This window comes from Mastomys coucha, unplaced genomic scaffold (genome assembly GCF_008632895.1).
Source record: "Mastomys coucha isolate ucsf_1 unplaced genomic scaffold, UCSF_Mcou_1 pScaffold21, whole genome shotgun sequence".
NCBI lineage: Eukaryota > Metazoa > Chordata > Mammalia > Rodentia > Muridae > Mastomys > Mastomys coucha.
Window position 1 is genome coordinate 61,490,839 of NW_022196904.1, and position 24,981 is coordinate 61,515,819.

General features: G+C 39.4%; 1 long non-coding RNA gene across 1 annotated transcript in view; it reads right to left on the bottom strand.

Annotated features, from left to right (window-relative positions):
• The window catches only part of LOC116100572, a 43,043-nt gene that overhangs the window by 17,751 nt on the left and 311 nt on the right, over positions 1–24,981 (bottom strand). The gene's annotated exons all lie outside the window — the stretch shown is intronic.

Consider the following 24,981-nt stretch of genomic DNA (forward strand, 5'->3'; position numbering starts at 1 on the left):
AAAAAAAAAAAAAAAAGAAAGAAAGAAAGAAAGAGAGAAGTGAAGAGAAAGAAAAAGAAAATAGAAAAACTGATAGGTATGCAGTTGTTGAAGAATTAATTCAAGAAAATGTGCTGGCACTAAAGGATCTTCTTTGTTGTATTAAAAATGCTTTTTGGTTGTTGGTTTTTGGTTTTTGGTTTTTTCAAGACAGGGTTTCTCTGCAAAGCCCTGGTTGTCCTGGGCTATGCAGAGTGAACTCACTCTGTAGAACAGGCTGGCCTCGAACTTAGAAATCCGCCTGCCTCTGCCTCCCAAGTGCTGGGATTAAAGGTATGAGCCACCACTGCCTGGCTAAAAAAGCTTTTTAAATTCACACACACACACACACACACACACACACACACACACACACACACACACACACACACTTTCATTTTCTTTACTAGAAACCTCAACGTTCAACAGAAGACATATTAGAGAAAGAAGAGATAATTTAAGCAGTACTAAAAGCAGAAGCATCCATATAAAGTTAGGTTATTCATCAGCAAGAAAAAGAAAAGTCTGAAAAATACAGAAGAGGTTCTACCCTGGAGTTTGCCTGTAGAGACTCCCAGTTAATTTCTTTACAATAGAGGAATACTGTAGCACCACAAACTCTGAACATTTTCAGGATGAGCCAGTAGAAGAGGAGCTCCTGAATGGAGGGCAGACTTAACTGAGAAAGACAATAGTTGTTAAGGGACAGCCCAAAATGGCAGCTGTACCCCAGAGTCAAGGGTAGTTAATGCAGTAGGAAGTAGATCAGAAGACTCTGGAAAGATAGATGTTTTTCCAAATTCTGAGTTTGATAACCAGGGGCTATCAAGATGTCTCAGCAGTTAAGAGTTTGTATTGCTCTTTCAGAAAACTTGAATATGGTTCCTAAGCTCCCATATCAAATATCTCACAACCACCTCTATCTGTAGTTTCAGGGGATCTGATGCCTCTGGCTTTTGTAGGAACCTGCACTCATTTGATGCTATATCCACACACAAACACACACTTGTTAATTGGAAATAAACCTTTAAAAGTATTCACATACTAGCAAAGATCATACAATTCTAGGTTCCAAGGTTAGAGAAGTTCAGTAGCTATCTAGAGAGTTAAGTGAAAGAAGAAAATATTTTACGAACACCAGAGCACCAGAAAACACCAAAGCATTAACAGTTTATTCCCTAGACCAGTTCTCAGCAGGATTTACTCATAACAATACACACTATGCATTAATCTAACACAAATTACAACAGAATTGCCTCTAGAAACAGAGAGATTGGAGAAAGTGAGGAACAGGATTAGGGAAAAGAGACAAATGTCCACTTCCTTTAGTAGAAGTCAATAAATTAACTTGTAGCACTAAATAATACTAAGGAGAAGGAGAAATAGAAGGTAGTTTGTTAAAAGGCTGGGCAACTCTGAAAGAACACAAGGGAAATTCGAGAAGTAGTTGCACTTAGCAGAAAAACCAAGAGAGAAATAATCTGGAATAGGATATCCTCATATTTTGGAAGTAACTTTTGAAATCAGAGGTGATGTAATTATATTATATATAAGATAAGATGTATGTAAATTCATTTAATTAGTAGGCTAAAATTGACAATCTTATTAATCTGCAGCATCAGCAAAGTTCAAGTCACTCAGAATTTTTAATAAGCTCTGCCCTCATTCTATCAAGAATTAAACACATGTGGGTTTTTTTGTTGTTCTCATTGTTATCAATTAAGACAATTCCCTTTCTCAATTATCAAAAGATATGCATCGAATACCATACACAGTTTTAAGGTTCTGGGCATTTTAGCAATTCTATAGGAGAAAAAGTGGAGTATCACCAATGATCCAGGGTCATCAAAACAGTCTTCCTGTTGTAATAGCACCATCATTTTGTAAATGAAATACACAACTGGGAATACTTAGACATAAATCTGTCTTACTTTAAATCAATGTTAGAATGCACAATTCTGTTACATTTCAGTCTAATTCTACATAGTGATACATATTCAAGAGCATCCACTTATAAACTAAATTCAAGAGGCTGGGCATTCATTGAATACTCTTTGAAGAAGGGTTTCTGAGATGTCGGATGTAGTCAATTTGTCTGTCTCTGGCACCTGCTCATGAATGAAGTCTTAAGATGCTTGAGAACCTTTGAAAATGACATTTATATTTTAATTTGTCATATTTTCATATTTATTTAGCTAAGTAGTATGTTTGAGTTTAAAATCACAAGCTTGGTGACATTTATTAAATGTGCAATACCTCTTTGATTCAGATATAGGTCACCAGAGACAGAGAGAGAGAGGAGAGAGAGAGAGAGAGACAGAGAGAGAGAGAGAGAGAGAGAGAAAGAAAGAAAGTGGGCAGGCCTATATTTCTGAGAAGTGTGTTTCATGAATCTTCTCAATATACCGTATTTGAAATCTAAAATTCATTTCCCTTTGAAATAGTGGTCACTGAACCCTGTATTTGTGTTCTCAAATCTCTGTGGACCATATGTTTTTTAGTGACAATACTCATATGCACATGTCTGAACATGAAAGTGGACTCAGATCATGTTGTGCTTGTTAAAAATATGTACTAGGTTAGTCAACTGGAGAGGCTAGAAGCCTGAAGACACCTTTCAAGAATAAATGAAGGGTTATAAACACAAGACTTTTCTCTGTCCAGTCACTTTAAGGAGATACTCTGTTCAAATAAAGATTATTTTGAGGCTTCAGCTTTCTTGAAACTATTATTTTGAAGCAAATATAACATTTAGAATTTAGCTCAGGCAGAGGCTCCTGTTGAGGCACAGTGTTGTAAATGTATGAATATCTCTGTAATGGAAAGGGTTTAAGAACAATTTCCCTTGCAGAGTGGGTAGTGTGGAGCCACTGCACACTTAACTAAGTGATGCCTTCCCTGGCATTCTAAAGGGAGACTGGTTCTGCTCCCTGCCCAACATTTCACACATTAATTAGTAAATTTTACTATTGTATGAAAAGTTATTAAACTCAGCCAATATCCAATTGTTTCACACAAGTGTTACTACACAATGCAAAATATTAATGTTTAAAATAATAATTGGTGTTTGTCTTGGCTTGCACAAAGGAATGTGGTCTGGAGGTCAACACATATACATTGTACATTTTATAGTGGAAGGAAAATACATCTGCATTCTTGACATTCAATAATTATTGAACTAAATAATTAAATTAGTTTTGAAAGTGCAGCTAGACAGCTTTTATTTATTTATTTATTTATTTATTTATTTATTTATTTTAGTTCATTATTTAAGAGAGGTGTTTTGGCTTTTCTCTTTTAAAGCTACTTTGTTAAAAATTGTTTCCTGAGCAGACTTTAGAATATTAGCCATCAAAATTTAGCTCTGGCCTTGCAATTTGAATATTAGCAGTCAGTGTTACAGCTGTTCCACTTAGAGACACACATTACAACTCTCACATTTCAGCCGTCATTTCTTCCCCTCCTCAGCTGGCCCTGGCCCTTAGCAAGTTTGCTGGTGACACCACAAATGTGCTTCGAGCAGAGTTATATGGCATCATTTGGAGAAACATTGCGTTAATAACCAGAGTTCAAGGGCAAAGGATATAAACGGAGCAAATTACAAGTCCGAACAGATATATAGCTTTTGCTAAAAGGGACATGGGCTGCTACTTTATTTACTGGGCACCGGTGCGCTTGTGGAAGGTGTGGATACACAGGAAGATATTTTTAAATGATCGGCCTCACAGCTTAAGAAAGCAACACACATTTCGAGACTAGACAACAAACCAGTGCTAGGATGAACGATTCTGCCTTTCCTAATAAGAGCGTACGATCTGTGTAACGCACCTTAAGATTCTGGGGGTAATTTCACAGATGAGAATATCATTTTATGTGCCACCCTGGAGAGAAAGCAAAGGCATGCTGGAAACCTGAGTTCAGCAGATAATTTCTGTCTGCAACTTTGCCTGGTTTTGTTATGATTTCCTGCGTCACTGATTGTAACCACTTTAACCAGAGCTTCCACTTTAGTTCAAAAAACAGCTTGAAAGAGTGATTTGCGAAAGTGCTGTGTTCTATTTTATCTGTAAATGTCTGAGCCACCTTTTGGACTAAACGAGAACAGAACCAGAAATTAAGAAGAAATATATATCAAATAAGAGGAACAATTGGGCATAAGCACATTTATTAATAAGCAGAGAAAATGAATATCATATGATAATTTCCATCGGCTATGTTACTAGATATTGTTACTAACAGACTCTGTAACACTAAGCATAAATATGCACTTTGTCAATTTTACCTCAATAAAGCAAAAACTAGCATACAATAATTTTCTTTCCCCAGAGTAGGAGGGTGTGTATGTGTCTCTCTGTGTGTGTATGTATGTGTGTAAAATAAGAACACCTGGCTCATTCATTACATTTAAGAAATATATAAAATCCACAATTTAGGACAGTTTTTTTTCCTTAAATTGTCCCTTACTGGATTGTTTAGTGACACCTAAAAGGAGCCCAAGACTCAGACTAGGTGGGAAAACAGCTGAGGAAATTATATATACACTCCATGAAACATGCAGCTATTGAAACCGGCTGATGTACTTTGTAACAATATTAAGATAATGTGCTATGAAAATCCACAGTATTCAGCTGTTTTATTTAATAACTGTACAAACATGATTTGATTGCTCTTGCATCTCTCTGGGTTCTGTATGAACCCAATGGGGTAGAATGAATAGGTGTCTTTAATTTTTTTTCTGCTTCCTAAATAAACTGCTAGGAAAATGTGATATTAAAAAAAAAAGATTCATGCGTTTATACTTCAGCCTCACTGTTTAGCCTTATTAGCTAACATCCACCTTGGCAGTAAGTTTCAAACTCGGCTCTCCCTTCCCTAGTGGTAGGTATTGAGGGCAGAAGGGGACGTTGGGCATTTAAAGACACCATCAGACAAACCACAATCTCTCTACATGGGGGTTGGGGCGGGGTAACCCAGCTCTTCCTGAACTCTCAGAGGCAAAAGAATCAGGACGCTGGCTGGACAGGCTTTTCCTTGACATGAAATGTATTCCTTTTTGCAGCCTGGCAGGCTGGGAGAAATATTTGCCTTGAATGGGCCTGTCCTTCAGTTGCCAAACAAGAGACCAGGTGATACAATGACTTGCTAGCAGGCCCATTTCAGTGGCTGATACCGACATGTATTCTCCAGCTATCCATCTATCTGTCTCAACCCCTAATGAGTTTGAAAAGGACACTTTACACTGAATGGGCTAAAACCATGGGCTTCCGGCTTTTTTACTAGGACGTACAAAACATGCTCAAATGGCTTGTGACTTTTAAGCATGTAAGTGATGAAAATTTTATACTTCCTAACATGCAAAATATTTATTCTCTGTCCCACTTCTTTCTCTGTGAAAAGTCTTTGTGGCTTTGAATAGCAAATAATACTGCGTCTTTCACCTTGCATAGAATATCAGAAACAGATCTTCCTACTTACTCGCCTTTAAACAGTTTTCTGTGGTTTTAACATTGCCCCGGTACGAGGTTGAAGAACAAGTGTCTAGATCTGATACCACGGTGTGTCTCATATTCGGACCAGCAATCATTATCATTATGAGCTTATCTGAGTTTTAAACTGTCTGCAGTTGAGTAGAGCGGCTGGTTTTGCTGGCGAAATGATTTGTCAGACAGCCCGAAATCGTGCGGGGCTCTGCTCCCTCAGCTTTCCCATCCGGAGGTTTTCCTTTCTCCCACCAAGATATAATAGAAACTAACCTTCAAAATCTAAACATTCCAGGGCCTGTCCTTTTGTGCAGGCATCTCTCCCTCCCTGCTCAGGCGCCTCACTGTGCTGTGAGTGTGTTCCTATTTACGTACGCAGGATCCCCGCTGGTGGGACCCGGGCGGGCAGACAGACCATCCATCATCCATCCTCCTCCCCGCTGAGCACTGCATCCATCGCAGATCCCATGGCCGGTGGGGCAGCACCTGCAAGACAGCCTGCAGCTTCCCTCTGCTCTCCTTGCCACGCCTCACAGGCTGGTGGTGCCCTTGAGAGCCACTACATTCTCCAAGGCCAAAACCAGAAAGGTAGGCTCCACTGACCAGCTTGCATTTGTGCTGAGTACCAAGGTGTAGCTGGTGAGGAGGTGAGAAAATGGAAGTATGCTTGCTTTGCATGGGCCCCCTGCAAGCCCTCACAAGGTTTAGTTACTCTCTAAAACACTGGGAGTTATGATGTTCACCTTTGGAAGGAGAGAGTAACTAAGAACAGGTTTTGGGATTGTGATATCTATACATACCTCTGGCTTGATGCTCTTTCTGACACTGACCCTCGAGAGTTTGCAAGCCTAGTTTGAACTTGGTTAGCCCATGCACCTTTAAAGCAGCATTGTCCCAAGAACACCTAACACAATCCTTTTTTGTTTGTTTGTTTGTTTTGTTTTTGTCTTTCCGAGACAGGGTTTCTCTGTGCCAACACAATTCTTGAGGTGAGTCAGTCGATAAAGTGGTTGCTGTGCAAGCAAGACCTGAGGTGGACACAATGCTGACCTTTCATGTCATGTCACACACACACACACACACACACACACACACACACACACACACAGTCCAAAACAGCCCAAACTTTGAAAACAGCTTCTATCTGACACAGCAACTATCACAAATAGCAACTTAAGGTTTCAAGGACTAAATCCCAGGCTGTGGCAACTCAGGCTAAGAAATGGGTACAAAGCTCTAGAAAATGTTTGTCTTAGAAAAAGAGTGTTTTTAAGGAAGGATCATCAAGGACAACATCCAATACAACACGTATCACCCTCAACCTGCCTTTGTCTTGCTTCTGAACTATAAATCATCAACAGGGATAGATCAGGATTTTAGTTTGAATATGCTTTTAGAACTCTAACAAATATGACTAAAGAACAAACAGAAATAGAGAAGTTGTGCTTTGTTGCTATAGAAAGGAGCAGCTGTACTAGGGAAGTTCAAGGGTCTTTCTGGGAGAAGAATCATCCCCTAGGCGAGTAGATGGCAAGCCTAATTTCACTGCTGACTTCTCTGGCTGCTTTTAAAGAATTCTCTAATGAGGTTTGTCTATAATGTGGCCGGGATAGAAGTAGTTGAGAAACTTACCCAGAACTGGACTATTTATATCAATAGGATTCCTGGAAGAGGACTCTAACCTGTATCCTGGGTTGCTCTGCCCTCCACACTCTAATGTTGACACTCAAATCACTCACATGCCTCAGTGAAGTAACTTGATAGGAGTTTTGGATTTTTTTAATGCTGATATTGATGAAGTTGTTTATAGGGTTATTTAGAATAATTCTTTCAGGTGGGTGAAAGGAAAGTCACAGATGACAATCAGAAATATCTTTCCCAGAATTTGAGAGCTCAGACTGCTGGAACCATTACTGTTGTGCCAATTGGGTTTTTTTTTTTCCTTTTTTTTTTTGGAGGGGAGGCAGGGAGGTGGTAGTTGGATCTCTGAAGTGTGACCCATGTCTGGTCAGGGTCTGCTGTGCATTCTGTATGAACAGAACATTCTACATGTTGACCCAAGTGGAACTGGAATTTCTCTCTCCTTGGGTTTTCCCACCATCCACAGCCAGCAGAGGCTCCTTTCTGAGTTGTGCAGTACATTTTTTCCTTGTGAGATAGATGGTCAGTTCTTGGATTAGACACCTTGACCTTTCATGTGTGTTGGTCATCGATCTTGATCAAGACTGGATAGGAAGCTCTTGACTCAGCTGCCAACACGCCACAGGGAAATTCAATTTCTGTGTCCTCGAAGCCTGGGCTCAATTAGGATCCCTCGTTATTATTTTACTTTTATTAAGGAAAGCTGCAGCCCCTGCTTTCCTGCTCTAGATTTTAGTTACAGTAATCAATTTTTCAGTATAACTGGCTGTAATTGTTGGCATGGATATTGAGCTTTCATGGTGCACAGACATAGTATGTACCTGGGAAGGCTCTTCTCCATATCTTGCCGACAGATGGGTAATAATACCATACATTAATACCTCCACATTGGTTTATGTGTGTTTGACCACAGTGCAAGCATAATTATTTTTGCCCAGTAAAAGCTATTAGAGATCTATTTGGTAGGTTTTACGATCAATAGCTCCTGTGATATTTGTGTAGCAGCCACAGAATAATCAATGGAAGGTCGTATAAAGTAAATTACCACCCTCCCATAATGATTCTTCTTTTTTTTTTTTTTCTGGATGAGAATTGGGTTTTATTATTGCATCAAGAGCCCCTTACAACGCATGCTCTGTCTGTGAGGGAAAGAGAGATATAAACGTTGGGAGCGTGTTTTGAACATAGTATTAATATCCATTACTTGAATTTATGTTATTGGATTATTGAATTAGTGGATCCACACTGGAATTCCTTCAGAACCCTTTCTTATGTACTCGGTGACACAGTTAATAACAGTCGGGAGCGTCAGATGCCTTTGCCACATGGTGGAGACAGTCACTTTGCGAAAGTCAATCTCAGTAGCTGTCTCTTTAAAGCAAATTTAGAGTTGGTTAAATGTGTTATATTGACACTGCGACGGAGCTTCTCTCTGCAAAGTGTTTGGAGACCTAAGCGGAAGATGAAGTAAGGAAGGCTGAATATTACACTTGCCCATGAAACTAGGGGAGCAAGAGGTAGTCTCCCACACATGTGTTCAAGTCCCTGCCCCCATATCCCACCAGAGATGCTTAACCTGGATTCCATTCTTGCAGTTCAAGTCTCGGTGATGCCTGGTCCCTTATAAAAGATTGCAATTTGCCAACCAGAGGCATGCAATCCCCCAGCTGTCTTAAAGGGACCCATTTTCAAAGTTGAGCTTTTCTTTTCGTGGGTGCAATCAGTTGTGCACTGAAAAGCTGCAGCCACAGTTGGATAACTGCAGGCACAACAGGCCACGAGAGGCCTCTTTGCTCCAAATTTTGTACCTGCAACTAATCGCGCTTACAGCAAATGGAAGTGCAAAAGAGACTTTTTAAAGAATTTGGGCCAGTAAATTCTCCATGGAGGAAACAGGCAAGAAAGGAGACAATTACTCACATTCCTAAAGACAAAGGCATATAAAGATATTTCTCCTCACACCTCTGACCCACTCTGTAGCTTGCTCTGCTAGCCAAGCAGGAGGTACTACAGTACCATAATCTTTTGCAACATAACCTGAGACTTGATTACAGTTTACAAATGTGCAAGAAATAATGTACTTAAAAAATACTCTCAATGATGTGAAATTGAGATCATCAGCATTGATGAACAAATGGAGTGTTTCAGATGGTATGGGAACAGGGGATTTCTTTTGCAAGGAATTGTGTGATTACTTTTATCTCATTTTTTTGTTTTGTTTACAACAAAAATATGACAGTAGTTCCTCTAGATCTCTAAATCCCAATCAAAAGTAAAACCAGGGGAACACCTCAGATTTATGTAAGTATATACACATATGCACATGCATATTTATTTGTATGCATATATTCATTCATACAAATTATATGTGTGTCTATGCATATATATATGCAAAAGCCATGTGTATGTATCCATATTTTACATGCATGTACATACATACTATTTTTAGTAAGTCTAAAAGGAAAACAACTTTCCCTTTTAAAGGATGTATAAATGTGACCTTTGTCATTCCCACTTCCAAAAGTCTAGAGATCTGCCCGTGGGAGCTTGTGATCCTATGATGCTACAAGGACCTCTTCTGTCCTCTCCTATATTCAGTGCGGTGATATGGAAATTAAGATGGAAACCAAGATCTTGCTTTTTACTTTTTGTATAGAACAAAAATTAGGCTTATATTCTGAAATTTAAGTATCCAATACAAAATGACATTGACATCCTGAGTTACTCTTCTTACGAAAATACCTCAAAGAAACTTGTATCCTAGATAGATTCTACCACTGCCTAGGAGATGGAAAAAGGTCTTTCTTGGTCTTCTAGGCCCTAGGAATTTCTGGTGAGTGACATAGAAGCACTTAAAAAGTAAAGAAAGCTAGACAGGCATATAGAGGAGCAAAAACACAGAAAAGAGACCACAGAAATGACTCTATACATATACAATCAATGCGGTGAGCTTGCCAGGAATATACAATGGGGAAAAGACAGGCTCTTCAACAAATGGTGTTGGGAAAACTGCAAATCCACGATCGGAGAATTGCATGACAGCTTCCTCTTACACCATCCACAAAACCAAAACGGGACTGAGAATGGATTATAGACTCGAAGGAAAACCTTGAAACTGTGAAACTTCTAGAAGAAGAGTGGGAACAAGATCATGACATTGGCCTGGGTGTGTGTATTTGGAAATGAGCCCAGAATCCCAGACAACGAAGACGAAGGCAAAAGGAGACAAGTGATATTACGTGAAAATGAAAAGCTTCTGCACAGCGAAGAAACCAGAGAAAAAAAAGGAGAAAATATTTATAAACCATATGGCAGATCAGACATGAATTTCAAAAATATGGAGGAACTTTTACATCTCAATAGCAAACAACTGACAACCAAATTTTCAAAATGGGCTAAGAACTAGAGTAGACATTTCTATGAAGACAATAAACGTACAGACCTGTTCATGGTGGTTCCTGCCTATAATCCTAGCATTTGGGAGATTGAACCTAAAATTCTAAGGCAATCTGCTCTGTACAGTGAGACCTTCTGTCCAAGGAACAGAAGAAGCTCCCTACAAGTGGCCAAAAAAGTATGCAATACAAGGTTCATTGTTACCAGTCATCACCAAAATACCTACAATGGGGGATGAGAAAGATGACTCAGCAGGTAAGAATACTGATTGGTCTTTCATAGAACAGAAGTTTGGTTCCCAGTATCCACATTGGGTGGCTCATACCCACCTGCAACACCGTATCCAGGGCACCCTATGCCTTTTTCTAGCCTTCATAATCATCTGCGAACTTGTGTGTGTGTGTGTGTGTGTGTGTGTGTGTGTGTGTGTGTGTGTGTGTGTGTGTGTGTGTGATGTACCTCTTTGTGTACACTTGGATGCACATCTCTGTGTGCATATAGTGGAAGCCAAGGTTGACGCTGGATGTCTTCCTCAATCACTCTCTACTTTGTCTTTTGAGACAGAACCTCTCACTGAACATGGAAGTCATCATTTGAGCTAGGCTGACCAAACAATGAGCAGTAGGAATCTAAGCTCCCCCAGTGCTGGGATTACATATGCATGCCATTTCTTTTTATTTGAGTTTTGGAGATGCATTTCTTTTTATTTGAGTTTTGGAGGTCCAAATTCAGGTCCTCATGATTGTATGTAAAACACTTTACTAACTGAGCCATCTCTCATTCCAAATAGCTTATTAGAATCCATATATCTGTTCTATAATTCAAAGAGGTGAGATCACAGATCGTGTTTGTCACATCTCCTTGTCTTTGTTTGTGACACTGTACATCAGTGAAGCTATCACTGTCCTTTGAAGAATTATCAAATAAGAGATTAATTTCTCCCATCCATTCATCTAAATTCTGCACTTAGCTTTGGTCCTGCACTACAAAGGGAGATGGAGACATGGTTGAAAGTTCAGAGACCAGAGATTCAAATGATATAAACAAAAGAATTTTGAGACATGTTTAGAAAATTATCCTGCTGAGAGTAAAATAAAAGAGGATGAGACTAAGAAATGACCTATCAGGAAATTGCAGGACCATTTTCTCCTGAGGTAAAGGTAATAACACTTGAGGGAATGGACTTAATTTAAGAGCAATTTTATATGTACAGAAAAACATTACATTAACCATAAAAGCTAAAAAGAACTTGTAATGAACAACAAAGAGAAGCAATAAAAAACCATTCCTTTGTATCTAAAAAAAAAAAAAATGCTACATGCAAATGAGACCTTCAATAAATAATCAGGTGCTACGGAAGCTGATTGATGATGACAATGGTGACGGGTCAGAATCACTTCCTTGGGAGTTACTGTAACAACCCTGTACCACCCAGTCTTTCGGTATTTACCTTACATTACTCTTACATTGAGTTAACTCGACCATGCTCCTTCACCACACTGTGCAAGAAGCATCTCCCGACCAACATTAGCTAATCCTAGCTAATGTTGATTTTGTTTTGTGAATAAAATGGTTAGCCTAAATAAGCTATACTCTTACTTGCTAAACTCTGACTTTAGCCCTCAGAAATGTCTCTATCACATTAGATGCCCAGGATTCTAGATTGATCTGTGTATTCACTGACTTTATGTCTCATCTTCTCCCAAAACTTTGTGCACTTGATCTTTTTCTCTTCTCAGCCAATGTGTTTACTGTGTCAGCATAGGAACAAAAAGACTAAACAAACTAGTAATAAGCAAATGTTAATTTTTGTATGGAGCATCGACCTTAATAATGATTACTAGATCCTTAGATTCAAAAACAACTATATTTTTAGATCAAATGTGAGATCTTCCTAATTGTTCAGTTTTCTTCTACTCTTGTAAATGAATACAGCCAGCTTTGTGAATGAATACAGCATCTTCAGTGACAGCCTCTCAGCCTCCCATTACTTCCTCATATGGGGCTGTCAGTCCAGCTGTGAGGTAGGAAGGTCTAAGCTGTTACCATGGCCTTGAGTTTCTCACCTCTTGTACTTATTAAGGATCCATGCAGCTTAATCTGGAGTGGTTTTTCTCCATCATTTTGCTGGCAAATTCTACCCTTACTGATATTGTCAACTGCTCATCTTCCTAAAACTCATCTTATTAAAACTGTCATCATCTGTTTAGACTTTTATCCACAGAGAAGCACTTTAGTCATCTTCTGTGGGGACCTTCCCATCTTCCCTGTCACTAGGTCTCAGCTTGCTGCAGTTGGCTTCTGCCTTGTACTCACAGAAATTGTGCCCATTAGCTTCTGAGGCTACCACCTTGCCTAGCTTTGTCTTACCTGACAAAGGAAGAACAGTTGTCCTGATCTATTCTCTTTCTTGGGAGAGCCGTCTAGACTGCTACAATGTCATAGATCCTGTGATTACTTTAGCATTTCTGTTCTAACAGCTCTATATTGCAGCTAACAACTTCACCACTATTTAATCCTAATGTAGGCCACACATACTGTATGCACTCTTGATATCCCCATTCTCCAAACTCATTCTACTTGGACTTTCTCATTCTAGCCATGTTTGCAATGTGTCGTCAGCTTTAATTCCACTCCCTAATTTACTCTTTAGAATCCAATTCTCAAAGTTCTTGGAGTTGCATAAGAATTCCCTTCATCTCTTTCTGTTCATCTTCACTTCTATCCTCCCAGTCTGAAACATAATAATCCTTTTCCTGCTTCATAGATGATGTGTGATCTGGTTCCCTGATTCTATTCTCACCTTATTCATTCTCAGATTGACCAAAAGAAATAAAGTATCTTCACAAAGGACTAACACTAACCTCCTTAACCAACTGCCCTGGACAACAGCATCTCTCTCATGGGCTTTCCTTCCTGTCCTCAGAAAGAGCATTGGTTCCCAGTGTTGAATTCTGGAACAAGACATTTGTTCTCCGGTGTTTTCTTCCCTATAGCTTCCACAGTTGCCTTCCCTCTTCATAGCACTCCTGAAGTATCACTGGCCCAGCAGAAAATTCCATATTTTAGGAAAATAGACATATGCATATACCAGTGTTCTGTGACACTTCCTGGGATTTCTTTTTCAACTCACCATTTCTGAGGTATATTGGGATAAATACTTAGTATTTCAGCAGATGCTCTAAGGTACTACTTAGTTCCTATACAATTTATCTGATTTACATGTATATTCACTCTTTTACATTTTAAACAAACTTGGCACATTGAGAACCATCAACACAAGTCACTTTAACAATATTCCTCCTATGCCAATTAGAGACAGTCCCTGTTCCCAGACTGACTCCAAACAACACAGTAATCTAAATTCAGCCAATTTGAGTTTGCCTTTTTCTTGACATACAAATGGAATTATATGACATACAGCCCTTTGAAAATGGCTTCTTTTATTTTTCAAAACAGAAAACATGTTAAAAGCAAGCTATATAACAGGAAAATACTATAATGCATTCCATTGCACTGTATGTCTCTCTGCTCCCTCACTGTATGGAATGCCATGCTTTGTATCACTACTATCCCCAGGTGAAAGTCATTGAGGCTGTCCTCAGTTGAGAGCTACATATTGTGATTATAGAATTTATTACTTTTAACTATACAATTCTGACCTTATTGATTTTATATCTTTTTCCCATGCCTGCAAAGCTGAGAGCAGAGGCCTCTACCTGCTTTGGCACCAGGGTATACCCAGGACCTAGCAAATTCCCTCTAAGGAACAAATCTTCCAGATACAATTGCCAATGAACAAATGATATCTAACTTTGTATTGATTTCCAAATGCTTCCTTCTAAGAAACATTGGGGAATTGCTAACCTAAAGTAAGAGGAATGTAGTAGGTTATATATCCATTTCTAACTCTGAAAACTCTTGGAGCCATTCAAAGGGCTCAGGCATGATTATTTAGCATTTATCTGTACATCAGGGGGAAAACCTTTGAAGTATCTAGAAAGTTCCTTCTCTGTATATTCAAGTACTGGAAGTGAAAATGTGAATGAACATTTCAGGAGTGGTTTCTAAGTCAGCGTGTGTGTGTGTGCATGATCCTTTTGGTCTTAAAGTACTACTTTATGTTTTAGTCCAAGTAGTTTTCTTTAATATCTGTTGAGGAAATTGAAGCAAATCTTAGTCTTTGGGCAAAACTAAGAAAACTTGGCCTTGAGGGCCGAAGTTCAGAGTCTACATAAACTAGACCATAGAGAGGGTGAGAATCACCATTTTGCCATTATGACTGTGCTTTGGGTCTGTTTCATTGAAACAAAGATATTTTAAACATAATACGGGTAAAGGGATTTGGGGCAGTCCCTTTGTGATTTATAAAAGATAGTCGGAAAGCAGAGTTTGCCCTCTTGTAACTTTTAGTCTCATTTAATAACAGAACGTAAAGGGGCTGGAGAGATGGCTTAGAGGTTAAGAGGAATAGATGCTCTTCCAGAGGTCCTGAGTTCAATTCCCAGCAACAATATGGTGGCTTATAATGGCCTGTAATGTAAGCTGGTGCCCTCTTCTGGCCAGCAGGCATACACACAGGTAGAACACTATATATAATAAATAAATCAATCAAAGAACGTAAGAATAATAGACTCAACTGAAAGCTTCAAGACACTATTACTGAAACTTACAAAGAAAACTCAGGGACCAGCAAGGTAGAAGTCTTGAAAATTTCCCTGAGGAGGAAAATGAAGAAGAAAAAGGAAAAACAAACATAAAAACAAACAAGCAGTAAACAAAACAGAAAACAAAACCAAAAGAACCAGTTATGGTTTTTAACTAAGCTGCCATGGAGGAGGTCAGCCAGTCACATCACATGACTGTCAAGGAACCACAAGGCAGGAAGAGGAGCCAAGTATCAGGGAAGACATGCTTAGAGCAGAGATAGAAAGAAGGAAAGAAAAACTTACACTTTTCTGTGTGATTCAGAAGAGCAGGCAGTGCTATGAATCTACATAGTTATGGCCCCAGCAAGCCACTGTTATTGTAGTAACCAATAAGAATACTGGGAAGAGTACACTATTTCATTAAAGGGATAATTATTCTGCCCACCTCTTTTGGATGGCTTAAGGGGAACCCATCTTCCTAGGAGTGGTCCCTTCTGTGGGTCATTAAGGATGTTGCTTGCTCCCAGGGGCCAGATATTTCCTGCTCTTGATCAGAAGGAAATTGTTTTTTTTCCTTCTTAAAGCTTTGCTGCTGTGTCATTTACTAGCAACGGATGTCAGCACTGGGAAAACTATAGCCTCCTTCTTTTTTATGATGTCAGAAAAATAGAAGAGATGCTGTGAAATTCTTGGTGAGAGATAAAAGTCCATAAGAGCATGGTAACTGGATCTTCCTTGACTCGGGGAGAAAACATGTGGTCTTGCACCTATAAGAAGCCAGTGTTCAGGCAGATGAACACAATCTAGAAAAGACTGTGAAGGTTCTGTGCAGTTCTCATCCAACAAAATCCTCAGAGAGGGTTAAATAAAGTTCTTACCTTGTATGTAAGATATATTCAGTTTTATCCAGTAATTTAAGAAAAATCTAAGAGGAAGGTAGTAAAAACATGATCATTTCTTAGGTATTCTTTTCTATAGGAGAAAAACAACAACAACAACAAAACAAAAGCAAAAACAAACAAACAAAAACAAACAAACAAACAAAAAACTTTCTCTCCCCACCAAAATGCAAACAAACAGGATTTTGAGATGGCACTGAAAGGAGATATCTTATGTGTTGGACCAACCACGATTGCTGGCTGAGAGTTGCTTCCTATAGCTTATATGTGAAGATACCCCAAAGGTTTATATGTTAAAGATTTGTTCATGGCTCGATGGTCTTGGAAAGTGGAGGTGGAGTGTTTACTTGTCATTGGAGATATGGCCTTGTAGGGCTTAGGGACTCTAGAACCTTCTATAATTCTCTCTCCTCACTCTTCTTTCTTTCCTTCTTTCCTTTTTTCTTTCTTTCCTACCTTCCCTTTCTTTCTTTCTTCCTTCCTTCCTTCCTTCCTTCCTTCCTTCCTTTCTTTCTTTCTTCCTTCCTTCCTTTCTTTCTTTCTCCCTTTCTTTCTTTCTTTCTTTCTTTCTTTCTTTCTTTCTTTCTTCCTTCCTTCCCTCCTTCCTTTCTTTCAATCTTTCCTTTTTTCATTTTCCTTGTTTCTTTCTGTTTGTTTTATGTGAATTGTGTTTGGCCTATACATATGTGTGATTGCCTTGTGAAGGTATCTGTGTGAGCATGTCAAATCCTCTGGATCTGGGGTTAGAGATATTTGTGAGCTGCCGTGTGGATGCTGGGAATTGAACCCAGGTCTTCTGGAAGAACAGACAGAGCTCTCAATCACTGAGCCTTCTATTCTATCCAGCTCATTTTCTCTTTTCTTTTGAGATGGGGGTCTTGTGTAGCCCAGGCTTTCCTAGAGCTCACTATGGTGTCACAAATGATTATGAACTCTTAACCTTCCCGAATCAATCTCCCCACTGCTACCATTATAAATATATGCTACCAGGCCTTCCTGTTTTCTCCTTTTGAGAACTTGAGAAGTATCACAAGAAGGGGTCATCTATCTCTGCCACACCCTTCCCACTATTATGCATTACTGTATCATGGGCTCAAAAGCAAAGGGCTAACTGACTATGGATTGGACTGCAAAAATCTATAGACATAGATTTCCTTCTTATAAGTTGAGTATCTCAAGTATTTTGTCACAGTGCTAGAACTCTGATTAATATTTTTCCCATTTAATCAGGATATTGATTGTTAAAAATAACAACAGGATGAGTTTAGAGGTAGCTGCAGAGCTTTAGGGGAAAAGAATGTATGTGCATCTGGCAATAACAGGGAGATAGGGAGCAACTTCTTAGAAGGTGTTGTCCAGGATCAGCTTGATAAAGATTAAGCAAGAGTCCAGACAAGGAGAGGGCAGGTTGTGGACACAGGTGAGTTTTGTTGTGGCAAGTTGTTTTCTGTAAGGAATAATGTACTAGAAAGAGTACACACTCACTGGTATCAGAATTTGCAAATTAACTTGCTAGCATGCAGAGCCAAGGCAGCCTGCTTTCCTAAGAAATGTTGAGAGTCTCTATAGCAGGCTTCAAGACCCATGACCCACCCCATGTGTCTGAAAGCTGTCTCTGTGTAGCATTTCTTCTCCACCATGTTCCACCTTCCTGTCTTCTGCATCAAGAGAAAATGCTTCTATTTCAAGTGTCATCTAAGTAGCCCTCTGCTTCTGTGGCATTACAGACTAAAAGAAAAATAAATAATGCTGTTGATTGGCCACTGTTAGTAAGATTGCAAATAACTTCCACTAACTGGATGATTTTTATAAGTGACCAGAAGACAGAAAGCTATTTATTGTCTTGGTGAAAATATGTGAGCTACTTAAGGACCCAAAAACATTTTTTTAAAGTATGTGGATATTGATAATAAAATGTAGATTGCATTTAGAAATTAAAAGAGTATGTATAAAAGCAGAAAATTTGTAGCAGAAAAATAATGAAAGATAGAATTAAAGTAAACTTTATTAAGTTCAGAAACTAACCTGGATGTTTTCGCTAAATAAGTTCATGGCATTGTAAGAAATTTGGGGGGGAAAGTTTAAAAAGTTGACAGGATTATTAAGTTATTGAAGTCAGTACCATGTAAACACATAAATAAATAAATAAATAAATAAATAAATAAATAAATAATAGTAGAGCTGGGCAATGGTGGCACATGCTTTTAATCCCAGCACTTGGGAGGCAGAGTCAGGCAGATTTCTGAGTTCGAGGCCAGCCTGGTCTACAGAATGTGTTCCAGGATAGCCAGGGCTATACAGAGAAATTCTGTCTTGAAAAACCAAAAATAAAATACTAAAACTAATACTAATAGTAGTAGTAGTAATAGTAGTAGTAGTAATAGTAGTAGTAGTAGTAGTAGTAGTAGTAGTAGTAGTAGTAGTAATAGTAGTCGTAGTAGAAAAGAGAAACACATGAAAAATAACACAAAAACGTCTTCCAATTTTGGTGTTAAAAATGTCAATAGTAGTGGAGAAGCTAGGCCCACTTCTGTGATACAACTTGTCTACATAGCCACTGATCAAATTTCCTCTTGCATAAAAAAATATCATAAGTACATTTGAAACAATCTGAAAATACATACCTGTGAACCTTGATTCCATGAATCCACCCACATAAAAATGAATCAAAATTTAAAAATATGGAATAGGGACTTATGGTTTGAATGAGAGTGCTCCTCCTAGGCTCAGGGATTTAAACACTTGGTCCATCATTGGTGGTAGCGTTTGGGAGTGATTATGGAACTCTTGGGACATGTAGCTTCACTAAGGGAAATAAAACACTTGGGGTGGGCTTTGATAATGAAGAACATGACCCAACTTCCAGGTCAGACATGTCACTTCCTTTGAACATCTGAGATGTGAGGTCCCCACTTCCTGTTTCAGTTTGCTTCTATGCCTTTCCCTCTGGAATCACAGCCAAAATGAACTCCTTCTTCCATAGATTATTCTTGGTTATGGTGTTTTAGCTCAGCAACAGACATATAACAGATTCAGGACTCCATCCATAAAATGGTTGTTTCTTCACTTTCACCCTGGACAAACCCATTTTAGGAATGCAGTTAGAAAACAAAATCAGAAGTCTCTTGTCATTGGAAAACAGACAGCGGTCCTGTGTCTCTATTCCTTGCTGTTCTAGGAGCCTGCATATCAGTGCCAAGAAGTAGACATGAGTTGTGGGCTGTAATTTCACTATCCTGAGTGGAGTGAGACTTAAAACCATCGCCAGTGGTAGAGACTTCAGCTCCTCTTTTGGGTGATGCCACTGTCCCAGGCTCAGGAACCTGCCCTGATCTGATGGCAACCTAGCTTGTATTAACTGTCTTGGCCCTAAGTAAAAATTGTTTGGGAATTAAATGATTATCAATTTGTTACTTTACTCTAAGTATGTCTTCAGGGTTAATGTTATCTCTAAAAAAGAAAATGTATCATTTTGGGGTTGTGATTAATTTTAATTGTGAGAGTTATCAACAATCCTAAATGTAGCTGCCAGCAGCCACTCATACGAATGGGTTTTCTGGAATGGAGGTCAAGGCCCGAATAATTTGGGGTACCGGAAATGAGGGAAGGGTTTGAAAAAATTAGACCAACACATGGTGTGCTTTCAGTCCGCCATCATTCATTGAATTCCCTTTGTTACAAGCAAACAGGGAGATAGGTAAAGCAAAAACCCTCCCCCAAGTTCGTCAGCAACTTGGCCCAATCAGCAGCTTCATCTTCAGTCTCTGGAGGTGAGACTTCCGGTGTAACTGGACCTTGGAGAGAGGCGTGGCAATTAGCAGGAGGTGGGCAGAGAGGCGTGGCTATCTGTGGAAGGTGGGGTCTGATAGAATCAGCCCTCAGCTGTAGGAGGGGTCACACCTAAAAGTGACCTGTAAGATGATTTGAAAAAGATAGCATCATCTGATTCTGGTTATAAAAAGAACTGATTGGAGAATGAAGTCGTTTAGAACTTGCATGCTCCCCAAAGACCCACAGCATAAAGGATGGCTGCCAGCCTGTACATTTAGGATGTAATGGAACCTTAAGAGATGCAACCTAGTGAAATAAGCTAGGTCAGTTGTGGTGTGTCATGAAAGGAGGTGTCTGGACTTCTATCCATTCCTACTGTCATTTTGCCTCCTGTCCACTGTGAGCTGTGCATCCTCCTCCACCACACAAATACTCCTTCCATGACTTACTGTGCAGCCACAGCCCAAAGCCATTAGCCAAAATCAGCTTTTCTTCCTTATAAACTTTATCTCAGGCACTTTGTCACACAGATGGAAACAGGGGGATTCGCTTTCCAAAGTAGATTTCTTTACAGTTATTCTCACACATATTTTAAAAATCAGTATAAAAAAAATGACTCATTTTGATGGAACCATTTTTTTTGTTGTTGTTGTCTTTCTCTTATGGCTTATAAGCTCTCTTCTTCCTTTTCTCTTTCTCTTGCCAGCCCAGTTCTCATAAATCATGTGAGCCACCTAGTAATAACTCTTCCAGTATCATTAAGTGTTAGTATTCTTATACGAATATAACTCTATGATCATCTATGGGTGGATATAGAGGGAAGGTATATATCTGACGGTTTTTATTTTTCTAAAAATGAGTCATGCCTCCTACGTAGGATTCTCCTTATCTTTATGGAATTCCATTACTCAATTTATATAGCTTTAATTTATTATTTTAGTGGTTGCATAATATTCCATACCATGTTCAACTGACTGTTTTCTAAGTGTGAAAGTGCTATAGCACACATGCTTACACATAGGTTTTTGTAGTGCTTAAAGGGGGTTGCTTTTCTTCATTGGGGTAGATTTCCTCTAGTGGAACCACAAAGTAAAAGGCTATTCCTGCTTTAAATATACAATCATATTGCTTTGAAAAAGAGATTTCTTAACACTTCAATAAACTATGTGTGAATGTATCTTTTCCTGCACCTTTTCCTGAACATCCTATCTATAATAGATTCTAGCATTTTGTAGATGTTCATGATGGTTGGCCTTTGTTATCAGCTGGTTAATAAACTGTAATAAACTGGAAAAACAATACTCTGGGGGTGTCTTTGAGGGAGTGTCCTGGAAGAATTTACTAAGAGTGGAGATGAACTATTGACCTCCACCCTGACAGACTTGAAAAGCTCTTGGTATATATTAACTAACTTTTGCTCACTATTGCCTTTAGGATAATAAAAGAATACTTTATTTGAGAAAAAGTGGCAAAGGATTAAATGATCTGAAATTCAAAAGATAAAAATGCTTAAAAGGTATCCTTGTAGGAAGATTTTCATTTTAATTAGTGTGGAACTTGAAAGTAAAGGGGTCGAGTTCTGTGGAAGCTATAATCCTCAGGGCAGGAGCGAGTCGGATCTCTGAGGTGGTCTGACATGCACTCATCCTACAGATTTGAAGGGCAGGCATGCTGCAGGATGTGTATACCCAGTGAAGCTAAACAGTGGACCATATGTTATGCCCAGACTCACAGTGGATAAAAAAGGCAGGTGCTGGTTTCCAAGTGAAGCTTCCAGGTCTCAGGTCCCTGTGGCCCTTCATTGTTTTTTCCAGCTGAATGATTTTCACTGTGGTAAAAGGAACATAAGGTCACTCTGTCTTACCACTTTTACATGAACACTGAGTGTGATTAAATCTACCCACGATGCTGTGTAACTATCTAGACCATCCAACTCAACCTGAAGCGCTATGTCTTAGTATTTGATTGCTGTAAATAGAGACCATGGCCAAGAAAAGCTTTCCTTGTAAAGGAAAGCACTTAATTGTGGGCTGGCTTATAGTTTTAGAACATGGGACCATTACCGCTACGGATGGGAACATGGAGGCAGGCAGGAAGGCATGGTGCTGTTGCAGTAACAGTGCTTTACATCCTGATTTGCAGGCAGAAAGAGGCCAGACAGAGAGACTGGGCCTGGGTGGTCTTTTTGAAATATCAAATCTTACCCGTAGTGACTTACCTTCTTATCCCTGCCCACAGCTCACCAGCTGGCAAATAAGCATGCAGATATGTGAGCCTCTGGTAGACAGTCTCATTCAAAGCTCCACCTGCTAGGAGAATTTAACTTCCTTTCCTGCATCTCCTGACCTAAGTGCCACCGTTCTGCTTCCATAGACGTGTTTGACGACTCCAGGGGTTTTTCATCGATAATACCCCTTTTTGGTGTTTTCATTTTGATCCCCTTTTTCCTCTTCCTACCCTGCTTTAAAAATTACTTAGCAGGATTTGGAAGACACCATGTTAAAAACATCCTATCCCTCAGCATTTACTGCTAAATAGTTAAGCACTTTTTAAGTGCCCTGAAAAGCCTTAGTTTTGTTTCATCTGGGTTTGATTGGTTGATTTCCTCTAGAATAATATCCTCAAGGTTCATGCATGTAACATCCAATTGTTATCTCTTGCTTTTAATCCTACATGCCTATGATGTGTGTGTGCACTTGTGCTTGTTTGTATATGTGTGTGTTTGCATGTGCTTGTGTATCTTTGTGTGTGTGTGCTTTTGTGTGTGTATGTATGTATGTGTATATGTATGTATGTATATATGTATGTGTGTGTATAAGAGAGAGATGTGATATATATATATATATATATATATATGCATATGAGGGGCTCAAATGTTAATGGTTACACTCCACCTTCTTTGAGATAGCTCTTTTACTGTTTGTCACTGTGTAGAATGGATTATTTGGCCTGTAAGCTTCAGTGCATTCTTCTGTCTTCACCTTCCATCTCACTAGAGGAGTTCTGGGCTTACAGACACAGACATGTGTTCTGGGTATCTGCTATCTAATAATCATTTTTGCTTGTCAAGTGCCCTTTGAGCTATCTCCTGAGTCCTGGTGAAGAAGAGGTAGGCAGTCAGTCCTGAGGCCACACATGTTGAACATGACTACCTGCTAGTGTGGCAAGTGCTACACTTTATATTTACTTTTTACATATAATAATAGTATTTAATCTGTTGTTAAGTAAAGTGTGTTATGAATTTTGGAAGTATTTTGAAGTCCTTTTCCATGTTTTGGTTCTGAAGAAGTAATGTGATAGAGCTCAAAATGACTTCATTGGAACTTCTAAAGGAGTCTGGGAACAAAATGGTGATTATTCATCCCTTGGCTGATGTGGAAATAGTGATCTCCATTTTCAGAGCAGAATGAAATTTATTGTGCAGGGTGTAGCATACGTTAATGTGAGTGGATTATATGTGTAGGATGAACAAGCATCCATATGCATATATGAGTGGAGTAGACATAGGGTGTCATTCCTCTATCATTCTCTGCCTTACTGTGTGTGTGTTTGTGTGTGTGTGTGTGTGTGTGTGTGTGTGTAAGTATATTCATATGCACATATTGAGAGGTCATAGGACAATGCCTGGTATCTTCCTCAGTAGCTTTTAATGTTAATTTTTGAAGCAGAGGCTTTCAGTGAGCTTAAGGCTCACTGTTTCAGGTAGTTTGGCTGACTAGTGAACTCCTCCTAGGATCAACGTAGGATGACACACCCTTGCAGTCACAGTCAGCTTTTCCATGGAGTACAGAAGACTGGACTCTTGCTTTCACAGAACTTATTCTTACCCACCATGTTCCTACCTTCCTTCATAGAACAGTGCCTTTTACTAAAATTAGAGCCCACCAATTGGTTCACCTTGTTGGTCAGAGAGCTCTGTGGACCCATCAGTCCCTAGCTCTCCAGTGCTGGAGTTACAGACAAATGCCACCAAATCTGTATTTTACACTGGCACTAGGTATTGAACTCATGCCCCCATGCCTACACAGCAAGTACTTTATCCACTAAGCCATCTCCTCAGACCTATAGAATGGAATGAAAGTTCTAAGAAAGTAGCTCCTGTTCCTGAAGGGACAGGAGAACAAGAAGTGTGAGAGAGACCATCGGTGTATTAGATCCATCAGTCAAACAACCAAATAAACAAAAATTCTCTGTTCTAGAAATATTCCATAGTTCTATTTCAGCTGTAGATATTATACTAGAATAGCAGGATAAAATAAAATCTCCACAAAAATATAAGTAAATAAAAATAAAGACTGGGGACCATTTTAACGGCAAGGTGATCATAAACCAAAGTGTTAGAGTTTCACCAATATGACATCATTCCCAGTGAGACACCCAAGAGTCCACCGTTCACTCCCTCCACATTCCCCTCTCACACAGCCACTCTCCTCTTACAGAGATGATGAAGCTGCTTGTGCCTCACAGAAGGATCATAAAAACCTGTATCCCTTAAGCTGAATTCAGCCCAATGAACTACACAAACAGCAATAACCAAAACAAAGCTAGCAGCATCTGTTATGATCGCACAACCACGAGACAGCTGTTTAATCCCAACTGTTAGCATAAGATCATTTGAGTGTTTGAAGAGCGATCCCATTTGGATATCCCCCATTCATTTATTTATTTCCTAGCTTTTCCAAGAGTGAGGCTTTCTCAGCTGAAGGACACGATCTGTGCTGCTGGCTCTCTCCCCACTTTCACCCGCAGCTTCCGAAGGAGAGAGGTGATGTGATTTTTCAAACTATAAATACTCAGAGGGGAACGGGGATGGCTGTGTGGTCTTCTAATGGAGCAGGGCATGGCCCTTTCTTGGCCTCTGGGACCCAGGTTTTGCTCCCCAGAACATTCATAAACCATGCTGGTCAGATGATGGGAAAAGGCCCTCACATGAAACACACTGGTGGTCTAAGCCAAGTTCTGGTACGGCTGAATTTTCTCAGCACCACCCAAGGTTGGAATCAATCCCTGTAAAGTTCAGTTCCAAAATCCAAAAACAAAGTCATTAGGTTCACAATTGTTTGGGAAGGGTCAGTGAAGGATGTCAACAGTTTGGGTGGCCCACTTAAATGCCCACAGCAGAAACGT